We start from the raw sequence: 26,855 nt of genomic DNA, 5'->3' as shown, positions 1-26,855 counted from the left end.
TTAATACCTCCCAGTGAATGAGCTGCCTTGGTTCAGGCTTCAGTTTAAACCTTGGGGATTGTCTCGAGTTCAAGACACCCTGACCTGAACCAACAATGATGAAAGTACAGCTGAAGCTAGAGAGATTACAGTGACAGACAGTTGGGGAAATGGAAATGGAAAATATCACACTGGTGCGGTAATGGGTGCTCTTCTGAGGTTAGGGCTGAATTACATTGTTCAAGCAATGCAGGGGAGCCCTGCGGTACATCTGTTTTTTATTTCGGCTGTGTAATAAATAATCTAGGATGTTCAATTACATCACTGGGTGAAAGGAGAAACATAACCCACGTTCCGCCACTGATTCTGACAATTGCACATAAAAGACAGAAGTATGGTCATCCTTGTCAGAAGTACACATTCTTTGTGAGTAATTCTGATGGAACAATAACTTTTCCATTTGGTTTCCAATTTTATATTCTCCAACTCAGGAAGTAGGTAACCAAGACCGATGCTCACGTTTTGAGAACATGGACCATCTCTTGCTCTTATCCCACCACGTAGGTCACCTTCCCGCGACAACTTGCCGAACATTTGGAGCAGAGAATGTGCAAAAGTGTAGCCGTGAACCTAGATTCCATCAGCTTATGGTACAGCAAATACATGCATTCACGCATCGTTTCAATGGATAATTGTATGGGGATGTTGAAGTTAAGACTGATCACAAACTTGCAAACTAATATGCCATCGCATTTGGTCTACATCCACTAGCTTTTGACCGAAAGGTGGATAATCAGGTGAAAATACATTTGACTACAAATTGGTCCTTGCTCTTTTTTGGGTGCAGTGTTGGGATTCACGACCTGCCTGTTCCTAATTCCGTAGCATGCAAGCATCGTGCTGCATCTTCATTCACCCAATTTTAGTGTTGGTCTAAGTGGGGCCTGTGCTGCTGGCTGCCTGAGTCCTCAGCAGGGAACTGAGTGTTCACAGAGAGCACATGATGTAGACAGCCTGTTTCTCTTCAACGTAGTCTGTCCCTCTTAAGGGGTTACTGCATGAAATCAAAGGAGGCTGCTGCTGAATGCTGTTGCTGCAATCCTAAACAAGAACAATGGAGCACCAGGGCAGAAAGAGGGCTCCAGAGTCACCTGATGCTTGAATTATTAGTGGAGATAGAGAAAAGGATAGATGTCGCTTATTTGTGAGTGAGCCAGAAGGCACTTAACGAGCACCCTCAGATGGGAATGGTGGCTAAGGAAGTAAATTCCCCGAGTTTGGCTTTGAGTGCACCAAGAAGTATAATAATCTCATGTGGGTGGTCAAATGCAGTGAATAATGATAATCTTTATTAGTGTCACAAGTAGGCTTACATTAACACTGCAATGAAGTAACTGTGAAAATCCCCTAGTCGCCATATTGTTCGGGTACACTGAGGGAGAATTCAGAATATCCAATTCACCTAACAAATACGTCATTCGGGACTTGTGGGAGGAAACAGGAGCGTCCGGAGGAAACCCACGCAGACACAGGGAGAACGTGCAGACTCTGCACAGACAGTGACCCAATCCAGGAATTGACCCAGGTCCCTGGCGCTGTGAAGCAGCAGTGCTAACCACTGTGCTACCATGCCACCCATATGAATTAGTAAATTCATTATTAAATGCCACATCCCACCAATTGAACCAGTAGCTCCACACTACACAAATCACCACCCCCATTTCACGGACCTAAAAACAAATGTCTATCGATCGTGATTCATACCTTGAACTCATAGCTCTGTTAACCTCACTAAGTACTGCTGCAAGTGTCACACGCACATTTGATAGCTTGTACATATTGTTAGTTATTCATCCACGGCTGCCACAACACCCAAGCACATCACACTGATGCACTTCCTTCTCTGCCACAAGGTACGTTGGCATACAACTTAAGGCAGAAACACCTAACTAGAGGGAGGCAGGCATGGTTGTATGGCTTTACCCTCTTGGAGGAGTAGTCATAATGGAGGCCGTATCCATTGATAAAAACTGTAGAAGGTGGCAGTATCCTCGAAACTGCTTTCTTATATTCCACTTCCACTTCATCCCAGACTCTCTTCTGATTTATAAATGAACGTGGTGTAAGCATTTTTGCATTTTCCGCTTTGTCACGACAACGCTTTTCTCCTTTCAGTTACCCAAGAACTGCCATTTGGCCAGGCAGTGGTGGAGCAACCAGAGATAGAAGAGCAGGAAGACACCGATGATGAAGATACACCGTCACTCACATTTACTCTTGCAGTCACCAGCTTAAAAGATAACTTAAAGATAGGATTTGCAAGTGGTGAGCCAGCAACTTGACTGATTGAAGTAAAAAAATGGCTGTGTTGGTGTCAAATCAGTGTTATCTGCTCACTGACATTATCACCTGTCTACTTTGCATACTTCTGGCACATGGTCCCTATATGCACTAACTCCATCACCAATGCCACCATAGAATCCATAGAATCCCTACAGTGCAGAAGGAGGCCATTGGGCCCATCGAGTCGACCTTTGAAAGAGCACCCCACCTAGGCCTACTTCCCCCGCCCTATACCTGTAACTTCATAACCTCGCCTAACCTGCACATCTTTGGACACTAAAGGACAATATTAGCATCGCCAATCCACCTAAGTTGCACATCTCTGGACACTAAAGGGCAATTTAGCATGGCCGATCCACCTAACCTGCACATCTTTGGACTGTGGGAGAAAACTGAAGCACCCGGAGGAAACCCACGCAGACAAGGAGAGAATGTGCGAACTCCACACAGTCACCTGAGGTCCCTGGAGCTGTGAGGCACCAGCGCTAACCATTGGGCCACCGTACCACCCAACCTATTTTAATACTATCCCCTTTACTTGTAACCATGTCCTATTCAGTGACATTGCCACATAAGAATAACTGCTATCAAGCCTTATCTTTTTTGATGAATTTGTATGTAACCATTCTTCAGCTAAAATTGTGAAGGGATAGCTTTGATGGTAAATCACTATTAGAATAGACTGGTGCTATGGAAATGAATATAGCTGCAAAGCAGTTTGGCTGCTGCAGGCAGCTTATCCCCACTGAAAACTGCAAACAGACCGTGCTGTCCCTTAATTGAGATTACTTTATAAAAGGAATAAAACCTGCATTTTATGTACATAATTGCTCACTCTCATTCTCTCATAATTGCCCACTCTCATATTCTGGTCTATTTCTAAGCTGCACTTTAACTCCAGTTGGTTGTTTGTTCTGATTTAATGTCACCTAACTCTCCCATTTTTAGTAATGTCAAATACATTGGAAATAGCTGGTATTTAAAATACAATTTCCTTGGCTCCCCCATCCTTATTAGCTCCATGTGTACTTAAAAAGAACCTTGAAACCAGAGGCCTCCATACTAACTGCTGCAGAGGCCCTGCATCCTGAGCTGGCCAGATGCTGCCTGTTCGTGCCAATGGTGACCTGTAGCACTTGGAGCCTAAAAGAAAAAAAGAAGTAAAAGAAAGACTATGATATGTATCCTTGCTCATGTCCCTCAAGAGTTTATATGCTGAGACATAACTGATGGGGGACTGCATCTGTTGCCTCTGAAATACAGGAAGTCCATCCATGGTGTGTCACATACTGTTATCAGAATGTCAATGTCAATACAAATCAATAATTTGTGGCAGCATAGCACTAAGCAGGAAATATCACTGTACCTATTCAATTTTTTGGATTCTCCCATCAACAGTCATGTCTTCGGTACACGCAAAGATAAATTGACCTAGAAGTAAGATTTTTAAACCATACCACAATTTAATTTTTAGATGGAATGTTCAAACTCTTTCTTTGTCCATAAATCAGTCATGATTCATGGAGATGTCAAAATAATTGGAAGGTACATGTACACATTAAGAACGAAGGAAGAATCTGGGAGAGTATAGGTAAATCCATGTGATAAGCGATGTAGTCAACTCAGTTGATTTGGAGTTTTCGGGTTTACTGTTGTCTGTAGCTTTCAAGCTGGAATCACAGGGGTCTACAAGGGTTATCACAGGTTGCTATCTAACAGGACTATACGTACAATACATTGGTCATAATGTGGTGGATTTTTAAGGTAGGGTCAGGAGACACTTCTAAGCTACATGGCTCTCACAATGCTTCTGTCAAATGCTATTGCCCTAACTGGGAAAGAGGCAAGCTTGATGTCTAATTAGAGGCACCAAGCACCTCCAGGAGGCAGAAAATGCCTGCCTGGCACATGTAGAAAGGAAGATGTCAGCCATGTTGGAGGTTGTCTCCGCCTTTATCGAGGTGAGCAGGCAGCTCATGAAATGACTAGGAGGATAAAACGGTGCAAAGTGGCCACATCGAGGCACAGTGCTTGAACTGGTGCTGGTTGAGCCCTCAAATTTCATGCAAACGCAAATAAACTTCATTTTGCCCCATGGTGACCCCGGCGGCAGTGCACTAACAAGCACCAGACTGCTAAAATCATATTTCAAAATTGTGTTCCTTCACGAGCTCCTTAAGGAACTTAAGAGTCTGTCAATTAGTGGTGAGTGGGTTTCTTGTTCCCTCACCTCTCCCCAGCCCCATGGAAATTACAAACTGTCCTGGAGGCGTCAGGATCCTTAGATGACCTTTGGCACTGTGGTTTTCAAATCCCAACCCTGTCGCTTTTTAAAAATCCGGCCCGGTGTCTCAAAATGTGTTAATCAATATTTTTGATATTTATTGATTGCTTAGTGATTTGTTTATTTTGTTGATGTTGTTGTAGTCTTATTAAAATGTGTTGTGAAAATGATGGCACCATTTTGTTTTGGTTAGATGATGTGATACTAAAGACCGGACTCCCTGGATTTTTGCAAATATTTGCAGGGGTTTCCTGCGCAGAGGTATTTATAAGCTATTCTTTTAGGACCCGGGGCTTTAGTTTATTACCGACCTTTCATTGCTCTGTTTAATAGAACATAATCCAGTGACCCTCAGAAATGTGGGTATCATCCACTAAATAAGGGTACGTTGACAAGTAAAACATTTTAAAACATAATAACATATTATCACTTACAGGTGTGAGCCTAGGGGGTTGTTTACAGGTGTACTGAAAAGGAGGAATCCTGACACAAGAGGCCTCTGGACTAATTACTCTAGAGGCCAATCGTGCCTAACTGTCGAGATGGCACCTTTTTGTGACAACAGTGAGTCACCCCCAGCACTTAGAGAAGATGGGTCCAATATGGTGTGCAGCACAAACATGCTCACTATACACTGAACATGCACCAGTCATTCGGCCTATTGTCTATGCAAACTGAGGACATTATGCACATTTCAGGCCCCTTTTCAAAATTGGTTGACAAGTGACTGCATGTACCATGTTGATTGCAATCAGTTTAATTAGGCAAACAGCAGGCAGACCAACATTTTACATCGGATCCACTGGAGGCTGCAACCAAGAAGCTGAGTAATGTGGAGCCAGGAGGAGCAGGTAGTGCCTGTAGAATACCAGAACAATACCAGTTCTGTCTCTGCTGTCAGCTACTTTAAGTACATGACCTGGTCTGGATCCAATTCATTTTCTAGGCAGTTTTGCATTTATAATACTCTTTTACATTCAGATTTTTAAAAGTCGGTGATAAGTAATGTGACTACTTGTGGTGATTTGCGATGATTGCCCCTGCAAGGGCTACACAGCAGAGTTAGGGTCACCTGGCTTGAGGGGACCAAATAGGACTCAGAGTGGGTAATTGCCCCAGAGTGTGCAACCCTCTTAGGCTGGAGGTATGTAGGAAGCTCGGTGCGGTCACAAGGCTTCTGTTTCTAAATACGTGTTTTAGCTTTTGTTGCAAGTTTAAAAAACTAAAATCCCTAACAGGATTCCAACTTAGAATCATAGAAGTTTACAGCATGGAAACAGGCCCTTCGGCCCAACCAGTCCATGCCGCCCAGTTTTTTACCATTAAGCTAGTCCCAGTTGCCCGCACTTGGCCCATAACCCTCTATACCCATCTTACCCATGTAACCATCTAAATGCTTTTTGAAAGACACAATTGTACCCGCTTCTACTACTACCTCTGGCAGCCCATTCCAGACACTCACTACCCTCTGAGTGAAGAAATTGCCCCTCTGGGCCCTTCTGAATCTCTCCCCTCTCACCTTAAACCTATGCCCTCTAGTTTTAGACTCCCCTACCTTTGGGAAAAGATGTTGACTATCTACCTTATCTATGCCCCTCATTATTTTATAGACCTCTATAAGATCACCCCTAAGCCTCCTACGCTCCAGGGAAAAAAGTCCCAGTCTATCCAGCCTCTCCTTATAACTCAAACCATCAAGTCCCGGCAACATCCTAGTAAATCTTTTCTGCACTCTTTCTTTCTAGTTTAATAATATCCTTTCTATAATAGGGTGACCAGAACTGCACACAGTATTCCAAGTGTGGCCGTACCAATGTCTTGTACAACTTCAACAAGACGTCCCAACTCCTATATTCAATGTTCTGACCAATGAAACCAAGCATGCCGAATGCCTTCTTCACCACCCTGTCCACCTGCGACTCCACCTTCAAGGAGCTATGAACCTGTACTCCTAGATCTCTTTGTTCTATAACTCTCCCCAACGCCATACCATTAACTGAGTAGGTCCTGGCCTGATTCGATCTGCCAAAATGCATCACCTCACATTTATCTAAATTAAACTCCATCTGCCATTCGTCGGCCCACTGGCCTAATTGATCAAGATCCCGTTGCAATCCTAGATAACCTTCTTCACTATCCACTATGCCACCAATCTTGGTGTCATCTGCAAACTTACTAACCATGCCTCCTAAATTCTCATCCAAATCATTAATATAAATCACAAATAACAGTGGACCCAGCACCGATCCCTGAGGCACACCACTGGTCACAGGCCTCCAGTTTGAAAAACAACCCTCTACAACCACCCTCTGCCTTCTGTCGTCCAGCCAATTTTGAATCCAATTGGCAACCTCACCCTGGATCCCGTGAGCTTTAACCTTCTGCAACAACCTACCATGCGGTACCTTGTCAAAGGCTTTGCTAAAGTCCATGTAGACAACGTCTACTGCACTACCCTCATCTACCTTCTTGGTCACTCCCTCAAAAAACTCAATCAAATTTGTGAGACATGATTTTCCACGCACAAAGCCATGCTGACTGCCCCGAATCAGTCCTTGCCTCTCTAAATGCTTGTAGATCCTGTCTCTCAGAATACCTTCTAGCAACTTACCTACTACAGACGTTAGGCTCACCGGTCTGTAGTTCCCAGGCTTTTCCCTGCTGCCCTTCTTAAACAAGGGCACAACATTCGCCACTCTCCAATCTTCAGGCACCTCACCTGTGGCTGCCGATGATTTAAATATCTCGGTTAGGGGACCCGCAATTTCCTCCCTAGCCTCCCACAACATCCTGGGATACATTTCATCAGGTCCCGGGGATTTATCTACCTTGATGCGCTTTAAGACTTCCAGCACCTCCTCCTCTGTAATATGCACACTTCTCAAGACATCACTATTTATTTCCCTTAGTTTCCTAACATCCATGCCTTTCTCCACCGTGAATACCGATGAGAAATATTCATTCAGGATCTCACCCAACTCTTGTGGCTCTGCACATAAATGCCCTTGTTGATCCTAAAGAGGCCCTACTCTGTCCCTAGTTACTCTTTTCCCCTTTATGTATCTGTAGAATCTCTTTGGATTCTCCCTTGCATTATTTGCCAAAGCAATTTCATGTCCCCTTTTTGCCCTCCTGATTTCCCTCTTAACTCTATTTCGACAATCTCTATACTCTTCAAGGGATCTACTTGATCCCAGTTGCTTATGTACGTCATATGCCTCCTTCTTCTTTTTGACCAGAGTCTCAATATCTCGAGTCATCCAGGGTTCCCTACTTCTACCAGCCTTGCCCTTCACTCTAAAGGGAATGTGCTTACCCTGCACCCTGGTTAACACATTTTTAAAAGCCTCCCATTTACCAGCCGTCCCTTTGTCTGCCAATAGTCTCCCCCAATCTACCTCTGCAAGTTCCTGTCTGATACCATCAAAATTGGCCTTGCCCCAATTAAGAATTTTAACTCTTGGGCCAGACCTATCATTCTCCATAGCTATCTTAAAACTAATGGAATTATGGTCACTTGTCCCAAAGTGATCCCTCACTAGCACTTCTATCACTTGCCCTTCCTTATTTCCCAAGACGAGGTCAAGTTTTGCCCCCTCTCTAGTCGGTCCATCCACATACTGAATGAGAAATTCCTCCTGAATACACTCAACAAATTTCCCTCCATCCAAGCCCCTAATGCTATGACTGTCCCAGTCAATGTTGGGAAAGTTAAAGTCCCCTACTACTACCACCCTATTATTCTTGCAGCTATCTGTAATCTCCTTACATATTTGCTCCTCAATTTCCCGCTGACTATTTGGGGGCCTGTAGTACAGTCCTACCAAGGTGATCTCTCCCTTCTTATTTTTCAGTTCCACCCATATAGACTCAGTGGGCGAACCCTCGGATATATCCCCTCTAAGTACTGCCGTGATGTTCTCCCTAATCAAAAACGCCACTCCCCCTCCTCTCTTACCTCCTGTTCTATCCTTTCTATAGCATCTGTAGCCCGGAACATTGAGCTGCCAGTCCTGCCCCTCCCTTAGCCATGTTTCAGTCATAGCTATAATATCCCAGTCCCATGTGCCCGTCCATGCCCTGAGTTCATCCGCTTTGCCCGTCAGGCCCCTTGCATTGAAATAAATGCAGTTTAATGTAGACCTTCCTTGCTCTCTGCCCTGCTTTCTCTGGTCATGCTTTACACACTCTCCCTTCCTGCCTTTTGTTTCTGTCCCCACTGACTTCCTACATCGGTTCCCATCCCCCTGGCACATTAGTTTAAACCCTCCCCAGCTGCACTAGCAAACACCCCCCCCGAGAACATTGGTTCCGGTCCCACCCAGATGCAGACCGTCCGATTTGTACAGGTCCCACCTCCCCCAGAATCGGTCCCAATGTCCCAGGAATTTGAAACCCTCCCTCTTGCACTCTCAAGCCACGTATTCATCCTAGCTATCCTGTCATTCCTACTCTGACTATCACGTGGCACTGGTAGCAATCCTGAGATTACTACCTTTGAGGTCCTACTTTTTAGTTTAACTCCTAACTCCCTAAATTCAGCTTGTAGGACCTCATCCCATTTTTTACCTATATCGTTGGTGCCTATATGCACCACGACAGCTGGCTGTTCACCCTCCCCCTCCAGAATGCCCTGCAGCCGCTCCGAGACATCCTTGACCCTTGCACCAGGGAGGCAACATACCAACCTGGATTCTCGTTTGCGTCCGCAGAAACGCCTGTCTATTCCCCTTACGATTGAATCCCCTATCACTATAGCTCTGCCACTCTTTTTCCCGCCCTTCTGTGCAGCAGAGCCAGCCACGGTGCCATGAACCTGGCTGCTGCCACCTTCCCCTGGTGAGCCATCTCCCCCAACAGTTTCCAAAACGGTAAATCTGTTTTGGAGGGAGATGACCGCAGGGGATCCCTGCACTGCCTTCCTACTCTTCCTCTGTCTGTTGGTCACCCTTTCCCTATCTGCCTCAGTAATTTTAATCTGCGGTGTGACCAACTCACTGAATGTGCTTTCCACAACTTCCTCAGCATCGCGGATGCTCCAAAGTGAGTCCATCCGCAGCTCCAGAGCCGTCAAGCGGTCTAACAGGAGCTGCAGTTGGACACACTTCTTGCAGATGAAGGAGTCAGGGACACCAGAAGGGTCCCTGACTTGCCACATCTCACAAGAGGAGCATGACACGGGTCTGAGCTCTCCTGCCATGACTTAAACCTGAAGTTAAATTTGAACTACACTACACAGCTAGGAGAAAGTCAAAGAGAGAGAAATCACTTACCAGTTACAAGCCAAACACTTACCTGCTGGCTGTGATGTAGTTGCTCCAGAGACTCCCTCACAGGTCTGCTTCTCTGCACCTCCTTCAGGTGAGCACCAAATTCCCTTAACTAGTTAATTACTTTACTTAATTAACTTGATTTTTTTTTTTTTTTGTCACTCCCCTCTTACCCGAACTCAGCCTTACCCAAACTCAGATACACTCTGTTTGCCTTCAGCACTCTGTTTCTAAAGGCACTTCAGCCACACCCTTTGTATCCTTCCTGATTTACAGTCAGCCAATAGGCCTGCTCCCAAAACTGATCTCTCTCCCGAACAGCTGACCTGCAAGGTAAGGAAGTGGTTATGCAGTACTTACCTCACCCACAGCGCGCCCTTTTAAACTGTCCCCTCTGCCTCGCAGCTCCCGCGCTTTTTGAAACTCCCGCGCTGTTTCCAAGGTCCTGGCTCCCTCTCTCTCCCGAACAGCTGACCTGCAAGGTAAGGAAGTGGTTATGCAGTACTTACCTCACCCACAGCGCGCCCTTTTAAACTGTCCCCTCTGCCTCGCAGCTCCCGCGCTTTTTGAAACTCCCGCGCTGTTTCCAAGGTCCTGGCTCCCTCTCTCTCCCGAACAGCTGACCTGCAAGGTAAGGAAGTGGTTATGCAGTACTTACCTCACCCACAGCGCGCCCTTTTAAACTGTCCCCTCTGCCTCGCAGCTCCCGCGCTTTTTGAAACTCCCGCGCTGTTTCCAAGGTCCTGGCTCCCTCTCTCTCCCGAACAGCTGACCTGCAAGGTAAGGAAGTGGTTATGCAGTACTTACCTCACCCACAGCGCGCCCTTTTAAACTGTCCCCTCTGCCTCGCAGCTCCCGCGCTTTTTGAAACTCCCGCGCTGTTTCCAAGGTCCTGGCTCCCTCTCTCTCCCGAACAGCTGACCTGCAAGGTAAGGAAGTGGTTATGCAGTACTTACCTCACCCACAGCGCGCCCTTTTAAACTGTCCCCTCTGCCTCGCAGCTCCCGCGCTTTTTGAAACTCCCGCGCTGTTTCCAAGGTCCTGGCTCCCTCTCTCTCCCGAACAGCTGACCTGCAAGGTAAGGAAGTGGTTATGCAGTTCCACTCAGAAGTGGTTATGCAAATCCACTCAGTTCTGGCTTTAGAACTAGGGGCTGTTTAGCACAGGGCTAAATCGCTGGCTTTGAAAGCAGACCGAGGCAGGCCAGCAGCACGGTTCGATTCCCGTAACAGCCTCCCCGAACAGGTGCCGGAATGTGGCGACTAGGGGCTTTTCACAGTAACTTCATTTGAAGCCTACTTGTGCCAATAAGTGATTTTCATTTCATTTAACAGAGGTGAGATGCAGGATAGGCAACTACTCTGCTCTTAGGAGGCTGGTTTAAATATTTGAATGAGCCTCCCTGTCTTCATTTTAATGGCAGATCTATTGTTAACCAAAGAAGGCTGTGTTTTCCATGTCTTGAAATTCCCACCAGACAAAACCAGGCAAGAAGGGTTGAACTTCTGAGGTAAATGCTTTCACAGCAGTGCTTGTGGATTAAGAGGAGTTGAGTGTTCGGATATAGCCTTGTGCTGTAGGATTTCTTGCCCTGCTTGCCAATCGCGCTGGCTGTGCGTGGGAAATCTTAGGGAGAAAAAATTCAAGGATCCTGTACTCTGGTTCCCCATACCTAAATTTACCAGTCACTTTGGACTGTGCTGCAGAGATGGGTTTGGGCACTATGTAACTATCTAACTCTATGAAACTATGTAATTCTATGTAAATATATGCAGAAGTCTACTTTGAGGGTAAGATTTTGGAACATACCAACTATCTGGATATGATTTAAATGTGTGAATTATTACTTCCCAAAAGTTGTATGTTTGAATATTCCTGTAGCAATGCAAGCTTCACTGCTCCTGCGTGTGCCCATGTGTGTCGTGAGCTGCTTTGCACAGAGTGACCTTGATTTCGTTGGTATCATCTTCCCATTTCTCATTTCCACTTAAGTATCGAGAGAAACATTGCAACAACTCCGAGGGAAGCAGGCATTACTTTGCCTAATTCTAAGCTAATGATTGTATATCATGAGGATGATAAATACAATCCATTTTGACGGGCCAGGGTTGAGGATTGAATGGTGACATGGATGCAGTTGATGGCACTGTGGTCTTTGGAAAGTCCAGCAGTTTGCGTTGCTCTCATCCTTTGACCCCCTTGGTCAACAGTCCTTACCAGAGAATTTTGACACCTTTTGCATTCAACTTGTGCACATTTGACATCGGTTGTGCTCAAAAGTGATCATTCAGTTATCATTTGAAATTGCAAGTCGCGATCAACTGACATTGTCATCAATTGTCGCGAAACCGTAATGCTCAAACATTTGCAATTAACAAAATTATTTTAACATTCTGACGCCATCTCCATTTTTCTGAATTTCTATACTTTAATAAGCATTCTAAAACTGAGCTAACTTTAGAAAAAAAGCAGACTACATTTTAACAAATCTGTTCTGACAAGCTAGGTTTATGTTTTTCTTCATAACCTATAACGAATGCAGCATACCCCTGCCCCCATCCCCTGCCTCCTCTGGATTCAGCAGTTTTCTCTCTCCCAAATTGCTGCAGTTTTCTTCCCCATCTCCCCTTCACTTCTTCCCCTCTTCCCCACTTCCTCCTCTACATTCCCTCTCCATCCCCCCCTCCTCTCCACCTCCTCCAAACATTTTCCCCCGTCCTTCCACTCTCCCCTTTCCCCTTCTCTCTCCCATTTTATCCTCACCCTTCCACACCCTCTCCCCCCTTCCCCTCATCTCTCCCCTGCTCCCTTTCTTTCCCCTATTATTTGTCATTTATATGACTATGTGGGGGTAGGATCAGTAAGTTTGCAGATAACACAAAATTGAGGTTGAGAGTCTTGGCTTATAGGAAGATATGGACAGGATGGTCAAATGGGCAGAAAAGTGACAGATGCAATTTAATCCTGAAAGGTGTGAGCTGATACACTTTGGAAGGAAGTATTCAATGAATGGCATGACACTGGGAAGGATGGCTATAGGAAGGATGTAGGACTGTAGGCGGTGCCGAGGCGAATCACCAGGATGTTGCCTGGGATGGAACATTTAAGTTATGAAGAGAGGCTGGATAAGCTTGAGTTGTTTTCGCTGGAGCGGAGAAGACTGAGGGGCAACCTGATCGAGGTGTACAAGATTATGAGGGACATGGACAGTGTGGATAGGGGGCAGCTGTTCCCCTTAAGAACAACAAAGACCTCCTTCCACCACCTCCTCTGGCAGCGAGTTCTGGGCATCCTCTACCCTCTGTGTAAAAAAACTTACCTCATACATCTCCTCTAAACCTTGCCCCTCACAGCTTAAACCTATGCCCCCGAGTAATTGACCCCTCTACCCTGGGAAAAAGTCTCTGACTATCCACTCTGTCTGTGCGCCTCATAATTTTGTAGGCCTCTATCAGGTCGCCCCTCAACCTCCTTCGTTCCAGTGAGAACAAACCAGTTTATTCAACCGCTCCTCATAGCTAATGCCCTCCATACCAGGCAACATCCTGGTAAATCTCTTCTGCACTCTCTCTAAAACCTCCACATCCTTCTGGTAGTGTGGCGACCAGAATTGAACACTATACTCCAAGTGTGGCCTAACTAAGGTTCTATATAGCTGCATCATGACTTGCCAATTTTTATACTCAATGCCTCGGCCAATGAAGGCAAGCATGCCGTATGCCTTCTTGACTACCTTCTCCACCTGTGTTGCCCCTTTCAGTGACCTGTGGACCTGTACACCTAGATCTCTCTGTCAATAATCTTGAGGGTTCTACCATTCACTGCATATTCCCTACCTGTATAAGACCTTCCAAAATGCATTACCTCACATATGTCCGGATTAAACTCCATCTGCCATCTCGCCGCCCAAGTCTCCAAACGATCTAAATTCTGCTGTATCGTCTGACAGTCCTCATTGCTATCCGCAATTCCACCAACCTTTGTGTTGTCCGCAAACTTACGAATCAGACCAGTTACATTTCCTCCAAATCATTTATATATATATACTATGAACAGCAAAGGTCCCAGCACTGATCCCTGCGGAACATCACTAGTCACAGCACTCCAATCCGAAAAGCACCCTTCCATCGCTACTCTCTGCCCTCTACTAGGTCATTACCAGTGCGGTAGATAACGGGGAGCCAATGGATGTGGTATATCTGGATTTCCAGAAAGCCTTTGACAAGGTGCCCACAAAAGGTTGCTGCATAAGATAAAGGTGCATGGCATTAAGGGGAAAGTAGTAGCATGGATAGAGGATTGGTTAATTAATAGAAAGCAAAGAGTGGGGATTAATGGGTGTTTCTCTGGTTGGCAATCAGTAGCTAGTGGTGCCCCTCATGGATTAGTGTTGGGCCCACAATTGTTCACAATTTACATAGATGATTTGGCGTTGGGGACCAAGGTCAATGTGTCCAAGTCACTAAGATGAGTGGTAAAGCAAAAAGTGCAGATGATACTGGAAGTCTGCAGAGGGATTTGGATAGGCTAAATGAATGGGCTAGGGTCTGGCAGATGGAATACCATGTTGACAAATGTGAGGTTATCCATTTTGGTAGGAATAACAGCAAAAGAGATTATTATTTAAATGATAAAATATTAAAACTGCTGCTGTGCAGAGAGACCTGGGTGTGCTAGTGTATGAGTTGCAAAAGGTTGGTTTACAGGTGCAACAGGCGATTAAGAAGGCAAATGGAATTTTGTCCTTCATTGCTAGAGGGATGGAGTTTACGACTAGGGAGGTTATGCTGCAATTGTATAAGGTGTTAGTGAGGCCACACCTGGAGTATTGTGTTCAGATTTGGTCTCCTTACTTGAGAAAGGATGTACTGGCACTGGAGAGTGTGCAGAGGAGATTCACTAGGTTAATCCCAGATCTGAAGGGTTTGAATTACGAGGAGAGGTTGAGTAGACTGGGACTGTACTCGTTGGAATTTAGAAGGATGAGGGTGGATCTTGTAAAAACATATAAAATTATGAAGGGAATAGATAGGATAGATGCGGGCAGGTTGTTTCCACTGGCGGGTGAAAGCAGAACTCGGGGGCATAGCCTCAAGATAAGGGGAAGTAGATTTAGGACTGAGTTTAGGAGGAACTTCTTCACCCAAAGGGTTGTGAATCTATGGAATTCCTTGCCCAGTGAAGCAGTAGAGGCTCCTTCATTAAATGTTTTTAAGATAAAGATAGATAGTTTTTTGAAGAATAAAGGGATTAAGGGTTATGGTGTTCAGGCCGGAAAATGGAGCTGAGTCCACAAAAGATCAGCCATGGTCTCATTGAATTGTGGAGCAGGCTCGAGGGGCCAGATGGCCTACTCCTGCTCCTAGTTCTTATGCTCTTATGGTCTTATAACCTAGCCAGTTTTGTATCCATCTTGCCAGCTCACCTCTGATCCGTGTGACTTCACCTTTTGAAACTGCCATGAGGGACCTACTGAAGTCCATATAGACAACATTCACTGCCCTACCTTCATCAATCATCTTTGTGACCTCCTCGAAAAATTCTATCAAGTTAGTGAGACACGACCTCCCCTTCACAAAACCGTGCTGCCTCTCGCTGATCCGACCACTTGCTTCCAAATGGGAGTAGATCTTGTCTCGAAGAATTCTCTCCAGTAATTTCTCTCCCACTGACGTAAGGCTTACCAGCTTGTCGTTCCCTGGATTATGCTTGCTACCCTTCTTAAACAAAGGAACAACATTGGCTATTCTCCAGTCCTCCGGGACACCACCTGAAAACAGTGAGGATCCAAAGATTTCTGTCACGGCCTCTCTTGCCTCCTTCAGTATTCTGGGGTAAATCTCATCAGGCCCTGGGGACTTAAACACATTAATATTTTTCAAGACTCCCAACACCTTGTCTTTTTGGATCTCAATGTGACCCAGGCTATCTACACAACCTTCTCCAGACTCAACATCCTCCAATTCCTTCTCTTTGGTGAATACTGATGCAAAGTATTCATTTAGTACCTCACCCATTTCCTCTGGCTCCACACATAGATTCCCTTGCCTATCCTTCAGTGGGCCAACCCTTTCCCTGGCTACCCTCTTGCTTATTATGTATGTGTAAAAAGCCTTGGGATTTTCCTTAACCCTATTTGCCAATTACTTTTTGTGACCCCTTTTAGCCCTCCTGACCCCTTACTTAGTTGAAGGGTCAGTGACAAGAGGGCACAAGTTCAAGGTAAGGGGCAGGGGGTTTAGAGGGGATTTGAGGAAAAACCTTTTTACCCAGAAGGTGGTCATGGTCTGGAATGCACTGCCTGGGAGGGTGATAGAGGCGAGTTTCCTCACATCCTTTAAAAAGTGCCTGGATGAGTACTTGGCGCCATAACATGGCTATGGGCCAAGTGCTGACAAGTGGAATTAGGTAGACAGGTCAGGGGCCTTTCATGCGGCGGTGCAGACTCAATGGGCGGAAGGTCCTCTTCGACACTATTATTCTGTGATTCCGCCCCACTCTTCCCCCTACCTCTCTCTGCACTCTCCCTCTCATCCCTACCCCTTTTCCCTCTCAACTACACCCTCTCTATATTGCTCTCCCCCCTTCCCACTGAGAAATAAATATATTTTCAAAGGGCTGACTTTAGTTTTATTGGTCTTATATAGATTTAGTATCTTGGCTCTGATGAAACCTGTCTCCTGTGAAATAAAGGGAGAGATTCTCCATTGCCTGATGCCCGTATTGGGATTCCTGATGGGGCATATTCCTGACATGTTGAGGATGGTGCAGCAGTACAGCTCAGGATGATCGTGTAATCTGGTGGCATTTGATGGTCAAGTGAATCCTCACCTTGCTAACATTCTCTGTCTCTCCCCCTTCTACCCACAGAGACATGGGGCAAAATTCTCCCCCAACGGCGCGATGTCCGCCGACTGGCGCCAAAAACGGCGCCAATCAGACGGGCATCGCGCCGACCCAAAGGTGCGGAATGCTCAGCATGTTTGGGGGCCGAGCCCCAACATTGAGGGGCTAGGCCTGCGGCGGAGGGATTTCCGCCCCGCCAGCTGGCGGAAATGGCGTTTGTTGCCCCGCCAGCTGGCGGAAATGGCGTTTGGTGCCCCGCCAGCTGGCGCGGAAATGCGGCGCATGCACAGGAGCATCAGTGTCCGCCGACAGTTTCCCGCGCATGCGCAGTGGGGAGAGTCTCTTCCGCCTCCGCCATGGTGGAGGCCGTGGCGGAGGCGGAAGGGAAAGAGTGCCCCCACGGCACAGGCCCACCCGCGGATCGGTGGGCCCCGATCGCGGGCCAGGCCAACATGGGGGCACCCCCAGGGGTCAGATCGTCCTGCGTCCCCCCCAGGACCCTGGAGCCCGCCAACGCCGCCTGGTCCCGCCGGTAAATACCAGCTTTGATTTACGCCGGTGGGACATGCAATTTCTGGGCAGGACTTCGGCCCATACGGGCCGGAGAATTGAGCGGGGGAGGTCCCGCCAACCGGCGCGGCCCGATTCCCGCCCCCGCCCAATCTCCGGTGCCGGAGACTTCGGTGGGGGCGTCGGAGAATGACGCCCATGATGCTGGATTCTCCACTCCTCGACACTGAAATAGCGTTCGGAGAGAGGGCGGAGAATGCCTGCCAAAATTGGGGGCACTGCTTTTGTGTCGCTCCACCCACTGAAAAGCGGCATACACTAGGAGTACTAGATCATATCCACGACCTCAGGCCTGAGGCCCACCCCACGATGCTCCGTCCCCGCTCGGCCGTGCTGCCGACGGCGTGGGACATGTATGGCCTCACCCGGCGTGAACTTAGCGTGGCGGCTGCTGACTCAGTCCGGCGCTGCCACAGTCAGGGGAGGGCCGATCCGCGGGCAGGGGGGGGGGGCTTCATTTGGGGCTGGGGGGCCCTGTGGGCGGGCGGCCTCGGGTGCGCGAGCGGCCGAAGGGGGGTACTATTTTTGCGGTCCGGGCTGAGTCCGCCATGAGGTATGGCGCGGCTGCTGCAGGCCGCCGCTGTGCGCATGCGCAGCCACGGACCCGCAAATGCTCAGGCCGTATCGGCAGTTAGAGCTGGGAGCTCTACGCTGCCTTCCTGCTGGCCCCCAGTAAAACGGTGAATTGGTGGCCGTTTTGTGGCAGTTTTCCTGGCGTAAAACACCACCGTTTTCATGCTGGCGTGTGGACTTAGTCTCCCAAATGCTCGCTATCTATCGGGCCGTTGCAGTCGTCGCAAATACATGGTAATGAGAGCGCCAGGGCCAGCTCAGGGTGGCTCAAGTGGTAGTCATCCAATAGGCCAAGGAGGAGGTGCAGAGGAGGCGCTGCACCAGGCCACATTTATACCATCGCCACCTGTCCTTTCAAGAGCTGCCAGACTGCATGTGCCGCCACTGACTCTGGCTCACTCGGCAGACGATGCGCCACATGTGCCAGATGATGGTGCACCTGGCACGGTGGGAATATGGAGGAGGACGCCAGCTCCCGATAGCTATCAAAGTGTGGGACCTCGCAAATGTCTGCACACAGGTGCATCTGTGCTGTCACGGATGCCTTATGCACCCGGGCATTGGACTAAATCACCTTCAAGCTGAGGCTCAACAGGATTCCTGCGCATGCAGATTGCCCTCTGAGCGCCAGTTTGCCATGACTGTGCAGTACGATGGCACAGTGTTTGGCACAGTTGCTTCATAGAACCAGGGACTTGGATTTGATTCCGTCTTTGGGTGACTATCTGGAGTTTGCACATTTTCCCCCTTGTTGGTTTCTTCTGGGTGTTTCGGTTTCCTCCCACAGTCCAAAGCTGTGCCGGTTAAGTGGATTGGCCATGCTAAATTGCCCCTTAGTGTGCAAAGATGTGTAGGTTTGATTACGACGTTGCGGGGATAGGGCAGAGGAGTGGGCCCAGGTATGATGCTCTTTTGCAGGGTTGGCGCAGACTTGATGGACCGAACAGCCTCCTCCTGCACTGTAGGGATTCTATGGTGTGATTCTATGGTGTGCGACCAGCAGCTGCACAGCATACACACCTGCACCCGATATCCAGGCAGTGTGCATGACACAAATATCCTGGCGCTCTCTTTGGTTCCTGACACCTTTGAGGCACTTCCTCTCGTGAGGGGTTGGCTAGCGGGGGCCAAGAGTTCATTGCTGAGGTTATGGCTAATGACACCTGAGCAGACAGATTGAGGTGGAGAACTGTTATAACGTCACTCAGTCTGCAACCAAGAGCATCATGGGTGCCACACATTGTCGGCAACATCTCCTGTGCCTGAAGCTGACTGGACTACTCCAGCTGTAGTTGTAGGTGTTGGAAAGACACCCCTTCCTGTAGACCATAAGACCTAGGAGCGGAAGTAAGGCCATTCGGCCCATCGAGTCCACTCCACCATTCAATCATGATTTCAACTCCATTTACCCGCTCTCTCTCCATAGCCCTTAATTCCTCGAGAAATCAAGAATTCATCAACTTGTGTCTTAAAGACACTCAACGTCCCGGCCTCCACCGCCCTCTGTGCCAATGAATTCCACAGACCCACCACTCTCTGGCTGAAGAAATTTCTCCTCATCTATGTTCTGAAGTGGCTCCCTTTTATTCTAAGGCTGTGCCCCCGGGTCCTAGTCTCCCCTGCTAATGGAAACAACTTCCCTACGTCCACCCTATCTAAGCCATTCATTATCTTGTAAGTTTCCATTAGATCTCCCCTCAACCTCCTAAACTCCAATGAATATAATCCCAGGATCCTCAGACATTCATCGTATGTTAGGCCTACCATTCCTGGTATCATCCACATGAATCTCCGTTGGACCCGCTCCAGTGCCAGTATGTCCTTCCTGAGGTGTGGGGCCCAAAATTGCTCACAGTATTCCAAATGGGGCCTAACTAATGCTTTATAAAGCTTCAGAAGTACATCCCTGCTTTTATATTCCAAGCCTCTTGTGATAAATGACAACATTGCATTTGCTTTCTTAATTACGGACTCAACCTGCAAGTTTACCTTTAGAGAATCCTGGACTAGGACTCCCAAGTCCCTTTGCACTTTAGCATTATGAATTTTGTCACCGTTTAGAAAATAGTCCATGCCTCTATTCTTTTTTCCAAAGTGCAAGACCTCGCACTTGCCCACATTGAATTTCATCAGCCATTTCTTGGACCACTCTCCTAAACTGTCTAAATCTTTCTGCAGCCTCCCCACCTCCTCCATACTACCTGCCCCTCCACCGATCTTTGTATCATTGGCAAACTTAGCCAGAATGCCCCCAGTCCCGTCATCTAGATCGTAAATATATAAAGAGAACAGCTGTGGCCCCAAAACTGAACCCTGCGGGACACCACTCGTCACCTGTTGCCATTTTGAAAAATAACCTTTTATCCCAACTCTCTGCCTTCTGCCTGACAGCCAATCATCAATCCATGTTAGTACCTTGCCTCGAATACCATAGGCCCTTATTTTACTCAGCAGTCTCCCGTGAGGCACCTTATCAAAGGCCTTTTGGAAGTCAAGATAGATAACATCCATTGGCTCTCCTTGGTCTAATCTATTTGTTATCTCTTCAAAGAACTCTAACAGGTTTGTCAGGCATGACCTCCCCTTGCTAAATCCATGCTGACTTGTCCTAATCCGACCCTGCACTTCCAAGAATTTAGAAATCTCATCCTTAACAATGGATTCTAGAATGTTGCCAACAACCGAAGTTAGGCTAATTGGCCTATAATTTTCCATCTTTTTCCTTGTTCCCTTCTTGAACAGGGGGTTACAACAGCGATTTTCCAATTCTCTGGGACTTTCCCTGACTCCAGTGACTTTTGAAAGATCATAACTAACGCCTCCACTATTTCTTCAGCTATCTCCTTTAGAACTCTAGGATGTAGCCCATCTGGGCCCGGAGATTTATCAATTTTTAGACCTCTTAGTTTCTCTAGCACTTTCTCCTTTGTGATGGCTACCATATTCAACTCTGCCCCCTGACTCTCCTGAATTGTTGGGATATTACTCATGTCTTCTACTGTGAAGACTGACGCAAAGTACTTATTTAGTTCCTCAGCTATTTCCTTGTCTCCCATCACTAGATTATCAGCGTCATTTTGGAGCGGCCCAATGTCAACTTTTGCCTCCCGTTTGTTTTTAATGTATTTAAAGAAACTTTTTCTATCATTCCTAATGTTACTGGCTAGCCTACCTTCATATTTGATCCTCTCTTTCCTTATTTCTCTCTTTGTTATCCTCTGTTTGTTTTTGTATCTTCCAATCTTCTGACTTCCCACTACTCTTTGCCACATTATAGGCTTTCTCTTTTGCTTTGATGCATTCCCTAACTTCCTTTGTCAGCCATGGCTGCCTAATCCCCCCTCTGATAACCTTTCTTTTCTTTGGGATGAACCTCTGTACTGTGTCTTCAATTACTCCCAGAAACTCCTGCCATTCCTGTTCTACTGTCTTTCCCACTAGGCTCTGCTCCCAGTCGATTTTCATCAATTCCTCCCTCATGCCCCTGTAGTTACCTTTATTTAACTGTGACACCTTTACATCTGATTCTACCTTCTTTCTTTCAAATTGGAGATTGAATTCTACCATATTATGATCACTGCCTCCTAAGTGTTCCCTTACTTTAAGATCTTTAATCAAGTCTGGCTCATTACATAACACTAAGTCCAGAATGGCCTATTCCCTTGTGGGCTCCATCACAAGCTGTTCCAAAAAGCCCTCCTGTAAACATTCAATGAATTCCCTTTCCTTGGGTCCACTGGCAGCATTATTTACCCAGTCCACCTGCATATTGAAGTCCCCCATGATCACTGTGACCTTGCCTTTCTGACATGCACTTTCTATTTCGTGGTGCATTTTGTGCTCCTGGTCCTGACCACTGTTAGGAGGCCTGTACATAACTCCCATCATGCTTTTTTTGCCTTTGTGGTTCCTCAACTCTACCCACACAGACTCCACATCATCTGACCCTATGTCGTTTAGTGCTATTGATTTAATTTCATTCCTAATTAACAAGGCAACCCCGCCCCCTCTGCTCACCTCTCTGTCTTTTTGATCGGTTGTGAATCCCTGGATGTTTAATTGCCAGTCCTGAACCCACTGCAACCACGTCTCTGTGATGCCTACCACATCATACCTGCCAGTCACAATCTGGGCCACAACCTCATCTACCTTGTTCCGTACACTGCGCGCATTTAAATATAGCACCTTTAATTCTCTATTGACCGTCCCTTTTTGTTTTCTTAGCGTGGTGGACCTTGGTTTACTGAGCCTTTCCATACACTGTGTCATATTTTGTGGGATGGGGACTATCGTAACCTCTCCTGAGTTCTGTCTTTTCGTGCTTTTTTGTATTCTAAGCAGCTACGCTTCCCACTGATTACTTCACCTCTTGGTTCCCTGACTTTCCCTTCCCCCCCCAATCTCTAGTCACAGGGAGAAAGTGCCTCATACCTGTTGGACAGGGTCAAGGGCTAAGGCTCCTGAGTTCCTGACTGCTGGTTCCCTTTACCTGCCTGACTTGCAGTCACACCCTGCTGTCCCTGGCCACTGGCAGGATTTAAACTCTGACTCTGCTTCTGCATCTGCACTACTGATGGGATCAGCTTTTCTAGAAGTGCAACATCTGTTTAGGCGAAAGCTGTCAGGCAGCCCTCCACCATCCACTCCCTCGCGAGTCCCTGCCTCAACATGATGTGCTCCAGTCTGTGTATGGCGCTCACCAGAGGGTCACCCAGGAACCTGATTGCTAACACTATCCACCGAGGTGCTAGTTTCTGCAATGGTGGATTCTGCAGTTGAGAGCAGTGTTGAAATGTCGGTGTCTTCCCCGGAATCATGCTTCGGGGTGTTCTGAGGGTCTGGTTGGGGAAGTGACCTCGAATGGACTAGCCTCGTCTGATGGTGAGCCTGAAAGACAAAAGACAGGGGTGAGATGTTGGCAAAAACTGGATTTAGATTTGGATTTATTGTCATGTGTACTGAGGTACAGTGAAAAGTATTGTTGTGCGTACAGTCCAGACAGATCGTTCCATACATGAAAAACACATAGGACATACGATAAATACACAAAGTAAATAGATAGTTATCGAGTCAAGCAGAGTGTAGTATTACTCAGTAGAGAAGATGCGTGGAAAGATCAGTTCAGTCCATAAGAGGGTCATTCAGGAGTCTGTTAGTGCATGTTATCAGGTTTTTGTATCTCCTGCCCGACGGAAGAGGTTGGAAGAGAGAATAACCCAGCTGGGAGGCGTCTTTGACATAGAACATAGAATATACAGTGCAGAAGGAGGCCATTCGGCCCATCGAGTCTGCACCGACCCACCATTCCTGCCTGTCCCCGAAACCCAATAACCCCTGCTAACCTTTTTGGACACTAAGAGTAATTGTTAGAATGGCCAATCCACCTAACCTGCACGTCTTTGGACTGTATGAGGAAACCGGAGCACCTGGAGGAAACCCATGCAGACACGGGGAGAACGTGCAGACTCCGCACAGACAGTGACCCAGCAGGAAATCGAACCTGGGATCCTGCCGCTATGAAGCCACAGTGCTATCCGCTTGTGCTACCGTGCTGCCTGCTTTCCCAAGGCAGCAGGAGATGTATACAGAGTCAATGGATGGGGGGGCGGGTTCGCGTGATGGACTGGGCTTTGTTCACGACTCTGTAGTTTCTTACAGTCTTGGGCAGGACAGTTGCCATACCAGTGATGCAGAGGATGCTTTCTATGATGCATCTGTAAAAATTGGTAAGAGTGTGGACATGCCAAGTTTCCTGAGGAAGTGTAGATGCTGTTGTGCTTCTTGGTTGTAGCATTGACATGGGTGGAGCAGGACTGATTGCCGGTGATGTGCACAGCTAGGGATTTGAAGCTGTGAACCATCTCCACCTCAGCACCATTAATGAAGACAGGCGTGTTTAAGATACTTCGCTGCCCGAAGACAATGACCAGCTCCTTAGTTTTGCTGATGTTGTGGGAGAGATTGTTTTTTTCAAAATATATTTTATTAAAATTTTCAAGCACAATTTTTTCACTTTACAAATCAACATAAGAGATAACACAATAACTAATAAGTAACATTATTTAAATAAAATAGTGAACTAGCAAAGTAGCAAGAAATAGTGCCCCCCCCCCCCCTACCCCCCCCCCCCCCTCCCCCTCGTCTCTCATCTCCTGATATATTTCGGACACTTTGCCCTCCCTGACCCATACCCCCGAAATCACTCTATCCTCGATCCCCTGTGTCGGGAGCAGCAGAAATTCCCTCACATGTTGCCTCGTAAACGCCCTCACTTGCATATATCTAAAGATATTCCCCGGGGGCAACTCATACTTTTCCTCCAGCGCTCCCAGGCTCGCAAACTCCCCGTCAATAAACAAGTCTCTCAATCTCCTAATTCCTGCCCGATGCCCGCACTGGAACCCTCCGTCCATCCTTCCTGGGACAAACCTATGGTTATTCCTGATCGGGGACCACACCGAGGCACCCGTCACCCCCCGATGTCGCCTCCATTGCCTCCAGATCCTTAAGGTTGCCACCACCACTGGGTTCGTGGTATACCTTTTCGGGGAAAGCGGTAGCGGCGCCGTCACCAGCGCCTTTAGGCTCGTTCCTTTACAGGACGCCATCTCCAGCCTCTTCCACGCCGCCCCCTCTCTCTCCCTCATCCACTTGCAAACCATCGACACATTGGCGGCCCAGTAATAGTCGTCCAGATTCGGCAACGCCAGTCCCCCTCTGTCCCTGCTGCGCTGCAGGAACCCCCTCCTTACCCTCGGGGTCTTCCCTGCCCACACGAAACTCATAACACTCCTATCTATTTTCTTAAAAAAGGCCTTAGTGATCAAAATGGGGAGACATTGATACACAAAAAGAAACCTTGGGAGGACCATCATCTTTACCGCCTGCACTCTGCCTGCCAGTGAGAGCGGCAGCATATCCCACCTCTTGAAATCCTCCTCCATCTGCTCCACCAGCCGCGTCAGATTGAGTTTGTGTAGATTTCCCCAGCTCTTGGCTACCTGAATCCCCAAATATCGGAAGCTCCTTTCCACTCTCCTTAACGGGAGGGCGTCTATCCCTCTTCCCTGATCCCCGGGGTGTACTACGAAAAGCTCACTCTTCCCCATATTAAGCCTATATCCTGAAAAATCTCCAAACTCCCTCAATATCTGCATAACCTCTGTCATCCCCTCCACAGGATCTGCCACATACAGCAGTAGGTCATCTGCGTAGAGTGACACTCGATGTTCCTCTCCCCCTCTAACCACCCCCCTCCATTTCCTAGAGTCTCTCAACGCTATGGCCAGTGGTTTAATTGCCAGCGCGAACAAGAATGGGGACAGGGGGCACCCCTGCCTTGTTCCCCTATGTAACCGAAAATACTCTGATCTCTGCCGATTTGTGACTACACTTGCCACTGGGGCCCCATAGAGGAGTTTGACACAACTGACAAACCCCTCCCCGAACCCAAACCTCCTCAACACCTCCCATAAATACTCCCACTCTACCCTATCGAATGCCTTCTCTACATCCATCGCTACCACTATCTCTGCCTCCCCCTCCGCTGGGGGCATCATTATCACCCCCAACAGCCGTTGCACGTTGACATTCAGTTGTCTCCCCTTTACAAACCCTGTCTGGTCTTCATGCACCACCGCCGGGACACAATCCTCGATCCTCGTCACTAGCACTTTTGCCAGCAACTTGGCGTCTACATTCAGGAGAGGAAGAGATTGTTGTTGTTACATTAGATTCTCTATCTCCCTCCTATACTGACTCATCGTTGTTTGAGATCTGACTTACTGGTCTGTTGGAGAGGGGTGACTCACTTGCGATAGGGACATCTGCGTTGCATTAGACTCTCACTTGTTTGGTGCATGCTAAACTCCATTGCAGCCACTGCCCTCTCCTCTTCCTCTCCTGCGAGTTGCAGGGCCCTCTCCTCAGGTGGAGTGTGGACCCGAAAATCTGGGATGCCCCCTCCTGTCTTCTTAGACTCCTGGTCATTATGGCCCTCTTTATCCTTGGGGATACAGTTTTATGGAGGGTATGAAGCTGGTGGCATGTATGTGCAAGGCTCTTTGCCAAGAGAACAAATACATGTGTTGGGGGTTCGTGGAGGGTGATTTGCAAGCGAGATGAGGCTGGGATGATATTAGCCGTTAGGCGATTGGGGGCAGATGTGAGGAATGACATGCACATTGTCATGGGGGCAGCACGGTAGCACAGTGTTTAGCACTGTTGCCACACAGAGCCAGGGTCCCAGGTTTGATTCCCGGCTTGGGTCACTGTCTCTGCGGAGTCTGCACATTCTCCTCGTGTCTGCGTGGGTTTCCTCCGGGTGCTCCGGTTTACTCCCACAAGTCCCGAAAGACGTGACATTAGGTAATTTAGACATTCTGAATTCTCCCTCGGTGTACCCGAACAGGCGCCGGAATGTGGCGACTAGGGGCTTTTCACAGTAACTTCATTGCAATGTTAACATCTGCTTACTTGTGACAATAAAGATTATTATTATTATGAGGGGCTGGATTCTCAATCGGCGGGATCCTCCATTTTGGCAGCAGTGCACTCGCAGCCGCTGATTACCTGACTGTGTGGGGGGGTGCCCACAATGGGAAACCTCATTGGCTGGCGGGACAGAGTATCCTGCTGTCGGCAGGGGCGCGCCGCACCAGAAAATGGGTGTGGTGGGAAGGAGAATCCCACCCGAGGGACGCGAGTGATGCTCAGGCCACAGAGGTGGTTACTCACCCAAGCTGATTAAAGGAATCGTTCATCTTATGGCATTGCATGCCATTCCTCCGGGTGAGGCTGCCAGCACTCACAGCCTCCGCCACCTCATCCCAGGGCTCGTTCAGTAAAGCGGGCTTGAGGTACAGCCCCACCCTGGGAAGAGAGTGCCCCTCCTCTCCTCAACAGTGTCTCGCATGCTTTCAATGTAAGAAACATTGGTGCTGGTCTTCATGCAGCCGCCTTCTTGGCTGGAATGACAGTCTGTGCTGAGT

The 26,855-nt window shown here is 47.7% G+C and overlaps 1 long non-coding RNA gene across 2 annotated transcripts in view; it reads left to right on the top strand.

Moving 5' to 3' along the window:
* LOC140411727 (uncharacterized) overlaps nucleotides 1–26,855 on the top strand; it is a 121,186-nt gene that overhangs the window by 72,945 nt on the left and 21,386 nt on the right. Inside the window, exon 2 of one of the 2 annotated variants that reach the window (XR_011940969.1) lies at nucleotides 2,155–2,304. The exons of the other annotated variant lie outside the window; for it this stretch is intronic. This is a non-coding gene — a long non-coding RNA (uncharacterized lncRNA). The remainder of the gene's footprint in view (nucleotides 1–2,154; nucleotides 2,305–26,855) is intronic. 2 annotated transcript variants of the gene reach the window in all.

The sequence above is a fragment of the Scyliorhinus torazame genome, chromosome 4 (assembly GCF_047496885.1).
Source record: "Scyliorhinus torazame isolate Kashiwa2021f chromosome 4, sScyTor2.1, whole genome shotgun sequence".
In the NCBI taxonomy this organism is placed as follows: domain Eukaryota; kingdom Metazoa; phylum Chordata; class Chondrichthyes; order Carcharhiniformes; family Scyliorhinidae; genus Scyliorhinus; species Scyliorhinus torazame.
This window is presented reverse-complemented; position numbering and strand designations above follow the sequence as displayed.